Raw genomic sequence first — 5892 nt, 5'->3', positions numbered from 1 at the left:
GTACACCAATCAGATGTAGATTTGGTCTTTTCACATAGTCCCATATTTCTTGGAGGCTTTGTTCATATCTTTTTACTCTTTTTTTTTTCTAAACTTCTCTTCTAGCTTCATTTCATTCATCTGATCTTCAATCACTGATACTCTTTCTTCCAGTTGATCGAATCGGCTACTAAAGCTTGTGCATGTGTCACGTAGTTCTTGCACCATGGTTTTCATCTCCATCGGGTCATTTAAGGTCTTCTTTACACTGATTATTCTAGTTAGCCATTCATCTAATCTTTTTTCAAGGTTTTTAGCTTCTTTGCTATGGGTTCCCAACATCCTCCTTTAGCTCGGAGAAGTTTGATCGTCTGACCCCTTCTTCTCTCAACTTGTCAAAGTCATTCTCAGTCCAGCTTTGTTCCATTGCTGGCTAGGACCTGCATTCCTTTGGAGGAGAAGAGGCACTCTGATTTTTAGAATTTTCAGCTTTTCTGCTCTGGTTTCCCCCCATCTTTGTGGTTTTATCTACCTTTGGTCTTTGATGATGGTGACGTACAGATGGGGTTTTGATGTGGATGTCCTTTCTGTTTGTTAGTTTTCCTTCTAACAGTCAGGACCCTCAGCTGCAGGTCTGTTGGAGTTTGCTGGACGTCCACACCAGACCCTGTTTGCCTGGGTATCACCAGCGGAGGCTGCAGAGCAGCAAATATTGCAGAACGGCAAATCCAGAACACAATAATGACTTATTAACATATGAAGAAGAAAAGACACTTCAGCAGTAAACAAGAGGGAAAAAGAAAGCTGATAAAATTATATCCTGAGATAAAACAACAAAAAGAGGCATAGACAAAAAGTCAATATAATCAGTTATCTATTTATTATCTATGTAGTGCTTGAGTACTATTTATTGAAAATTTCTCTTGTTCAGGCAACTGTATATATGTTTTATTTACTGCATTTATAATTGGTTTGTTTGAATACTCTTGTGTGAATGCCACACTATTTTAATTTGTATAGTTTTACAATTAGTCTTGATATCTGCAAGTATATTACCTTTGAATTAAACCTATTAATAAGTTTAAATATTAAATCTTTAAACTATGATCATAGTATAGCCACTTATTTATATATTCTTTATTTTTTATTATTATTGTTTTCTCTTTTCTGTGTAGAGGCCTTATATATAGTAACTTTTAAGTGTTTGATTTTCTAATTGTCTATATATAAAATACAAAAGATGAAATGGAAATTTGTATGTTGATATTATATACAAGTTTCCTAAAGTTTTAAAAAAATTCTAATAGTTAATATTTTAGAACTATATATTCTAAATACCTGAGAAATTTGACAATAATGACTTTGTTTCTACCTTTGCAATTCCTAAAACTTTTATTTACTTTTTATTCCTTCTTGCACTGGCTAGGACCTCCTGTGTAGTGTTGAATAAAAGAAAGAATAGTCGTTATTGTCTTAATCCATAACTGCCTAGGAAAACCTTTCAATATTTCACCACTAAGTGCAATGCTTGAATATGTGTGTGTGTGTATCTGAGTATGTGTATAAATATGTGTGTATATATATGTGTGTGTATATATATATATGTGTGTATATATATATACGTACATGTATATACACACACACATATATATTTAGTGGCTGCTTTTATTAGATTTATTAGATTGAGGAACATTACTCCTGTCTTTAATTTATTAATGATTTTATAATGAGTAATGTTAGATATTAACAAATTTTTCTGTACCTAATGAGATAACAATATGATTTTTCACCTTTATTTGGTTAGTGCAGTTAATTACATTGAACTAACTTATAAATATTAAAATACCCTTACATTCCTGAATTATACAAGCTTCCTAGTACTCATCTATAAGTTTTATATATCTCTAGTCAAAATTTGTTATCATTTTAAGATTTTGCATCTACGTTTCTGTGAGGCATTGAATTTTCACTATCCTTTTTTGTAATGTCCTAATTAGGTTTTGTTTTGTCTTGTTATTTATTTATTTATTTTTTGACTTTCTTTGTGGCGGGTGAGAATGGAGTCTTGCTCTCACTCTTGTTGCTCAAGCTGGAGTGTAATGGCGCCATCTCAGCTCATTGCAACCTCCGCCTCCTGGGTTCAAGCGATTCTTCTGCCACGTCCTCCTGAGTAGCTGGGATTACAGGCATATGCCACCTCACCTGGCTAATTTTTGTATTTTTAGTAGAGACGGGGTTTCACCATATTGGCCAAGCTGGTGTCAAACTCCTGACCTCAGGTGATCTTTCTGCCTAGGCCTCCCAATGTGCTGAGATTACAGGCATGAACTACCACCCTGGCTGTCCTTACTAGGTTTTATTATTAAGCACATTAAGATCATGCTTTTATTTTTCTATTCCCTGGTAGTGTTTTTCTAAGATTAATATTATTCTTAAGTGTTTAAACAATTTTCCCCGTAAAGCAATGTGGTCAGGTGTTTACTTTTAAGAAAGCTTTAAATTATAAATTCAGTATCTTAATAGACATTGGATAATCATATTTTATGTTCTCCTTGTGTTTATTTTCTTAGTTGTTTATAAAGAACATGTCTATTTTCAAACATAGCAACATAAAGTTGTTAATAATATTCTCTTGCTATCTTTGTAATGGTTGCCACTTAGTAATATCTTCTTTTTTATTCCCGATGGTGTTAATTTGTGCCACGCCTATTTTGTAAACTCATTTTTGAAAGTATCTTAAGTTGCATCCCTTAGAAACAGATGTTGAGACAAATATTCTACTGCAGGTGATTTTTAAGGGGAATCCTTTGGAGGATGAGAAAATAGGACAGGGAAGGGGTAAATTTAAGTGAGAAAGGGCTTCAGGTGGAATTCAACATCAGTCTGATCATGTGAGAAGCTCTTGAGCATGAATGTAAAAACAGAGCACAGTTGTCCCTGTCCCTTGGTAAACATGGGGGATTGGTTCCAGGATCCCTTCCTCTACCAAAATCTGTGCACGCTCCAGGACTGCAGTGGGCTCAGTGGAACACACCTATAGGAAAATTTGACCCAGTGCAAATGCATGTTTTGCATCTCACAAAAGCTGTATTTTCAGTGTGCATTTGGTTGGAAAAAATCCACATGTAAGTGTACCTTCACAGTTGAAACCTGTGTTTTTCAAGGGTCAACTGTATATCCATCCCACACCACACACACTTTGAGGCAAGAGTAGTGGAGCTTTTGTGGAGCTGCTGTACCCCCTTCTAACATCCAGTTATTGGAAGTAATCTCCCATGGGGGGAGAATGGATATAATTTCAGGCACTTTTGGAGAAGCAAGAACCCTCCAGCGAAGCTTGCAGATGTGAGCTGTTAGCAGCAGCACTCATAGAAGCTGGAGAATGGAGAACATCAACCTAGTTAAAGGAATCCAGGTGTGTATGGGTAAACCATCAATAGTATATTCCATAGTCTATGCCTTACATTACTGAGATGCACTTGTTTTTCACATTCACTCCATCCTGTTGCAGCTTTTCCAGGATTCCTGTTAGTTAATATTTCTGGGAAAACTTGCAAGAGCAAGGTTGACAGGAAAAGCAACAGCCTCCATTGCTGCATTTAGTCCCAGGGTCATTACTGATACCTGTCATGTCCTTTGTTACCACCCATTTTAGACTGTTTTAACCCTCAGCCACATCTTCTGGTCTGGGTGGCTTGCCTCATGGGATAATCCACCTGGGCATCCAGGTGGAACCTCTAAAAACAAAGTAAACTTTCAAAAAGTTAAAATTATGCCTATCATCCAAACGTAAAGTGAACACGTATTAAATATTTGTGTTTCTCATTAATATAAAGAATGCTAAAGCTAGTTTTAATCTCATCACCTTTTAAGGTCACAAATCCTCTATTCCCTCTCTAGCTAATCTGCTGTTCAGTCTACCCATTTTGTCTTGTTTTCAGTTGGTGATACTTCAGTTTTAGATTTTTCCCTCTGATACATTTGTTAATGCATTTTAATTTTTGGCACAATTCTCTATATTTTTTCTATTTTTCTGATTATAATATTTTCTAAATTACTGCATGATAACTTAAATGTCTGGATAACCTATGGATATATTTAAAGACTTTCTTTTTTCTTGGCTTTTAGTAACTTTCTTCTGTTTCCTAACACACACAGACAGTTTTTAATGATTGCTGGATACTGAGTATGCAAAATTGAGCGGCTCTTTGTGATGTTATATTCCTGCAGAGATAATTCAACCTTATTTTGGAAGGCAAATAAAATATGAACAGATCACCTTAATCTGCCCATTTTAGAAATCTCACCTGGAAGCCCACAATATTTACTATGGTGCTTCTTTTTGATGAGTCTTGAACTCAAATTTTGGTTTCTCTAGCTCCATGAAAATGACAGAAATTCTGCTTGCCTCTTTTATTCTCTTAGCAGCTACCTTTTTTCTTTATTTTTCAGAGCCTTGCCTAAAATAGACCTTGCTTAGAAATCATCAAATGCCTCAAGTGGAAAATAAGAGCTAAACGTTGGACTCACTTTTGTGTGAGTGTCTTTTCTTTGACATGGTGCATTTCGAAGTCAGGGTTAGGTTAGCACCAAATTTATATTTGTCTCTGCAATTCAGTGATACTCTCACAAGCTCTAAGCTGAGGCTGCATATTGCCTCACATGTCTCTACCTCAAATTGTCAAATGTCTTGAAATGACTTTGAATGTAAGACTATCTCAGGGCATTTTACTTTGCTCCAGTATCTTGGCACTTTGAGTTCTGCCTTCCTTAATTGCTTTTCAAAGCATTCAAACAATTGTGCCCCCACTCCCTCTTTCTTTAGCTTTGTCTCTATCACTATCATCTCTCTCTCTCTCTCTCTCTCTTTTCTCCCTCCCTCATTATTTGGCTCTCATATTTACTGGGAAAGTTGTTCTGGTTGTTCTGATATGAGACACAATCGTAGTAAGAAGTTGAATTTTCGTCTGGTCTTTAAAGTGCACATAAGAATGGGAAAAAAGCTTCAGGGTTTTGCAAGACAAAGCAATAAAACTAAGAGTCCCTTATCAATCAGGACCCTGGAATGACCACAACTCCAAAACATGTTTAAGAAAACATAGAATCCTTACTCTATCATGCTTTGGATGGCAATACATTTCTGTGAGAAATCTGTGCCTGAAATTTTATCTTTCCTGAATTCATTGTGACAATATTAACTAAACGATATATCAAACCTCTAGCTTAGGGCTTGAGCTAGTAATACTCCATGATGGTGTATAAAGGCAAATGCAAAGCTGTTATAAAAATGCTTCATCGGCAGGAGAATGGCATGAACCCGGGAGGCAGAGCTTGCAGCAAGCCGAGATTGTGCCACTGCACTCCAGCCTGGGTGACAGAGTGAGACTCCATCTCAAAAAATAAATAAATAAATAAAATTTAAAAACATAATGCTTCAGCAAGGCTGGGCATAGTGGCTCATCCTTGTAATTCCAGTACTTCAGAAGGCCAAGGCTGAAGGATCATTTGAAGCCAGGAGTTTGAAACCAGCCTGGGCAACATGGCAAGACCCCATCTCTACCTACTAACCCCTGCCCCCCACAAAAAATTTATCTGGGCATGATTGCACATATTAGGTACTCAGGGGACTGAGGTGGGAGGATTGCTTGATTTAAACAGAAAGTAAGCTTTCAAAAAGGTTATTATATAGGTAAAATATATATATATGTGTGTGTGTATATATATATGTATGTATATATAGTTGGATGATTGGAGCACAGTTAAATGCCAAATGCTCCTGGTTTTCACAGCAGCACTTTGTGCTCTAGGAATTCAGTGTTAGAGTAAAGCCCCTGCTACCTGTTCCACTGTCAGTTCTGCACTGCAAACTTGATTTTGCAGAGATTATTATCACTGCATTACACAGAAAAAATG

The sequence above is a fragment of the Mandrillus leucophaeus genome, unplaced genomic scaffold (assembly GCF_000951045.1).
Source record: "Mandrillus leucophaeus isolate KB7577 unplaced genomic scaffold, Mleu.le_1.0 Scaffold953, whole genome shotgun sequence".
Taxonomy (NCBI): Eukaryota; Metazoa; Chordata; class Mammalia; order Primates; family Cercopithecidae; genus Mandrillus; species Mandrillus leucophaeus.
Note: the sequence above shows the minus strand (reverse complement) of the source record.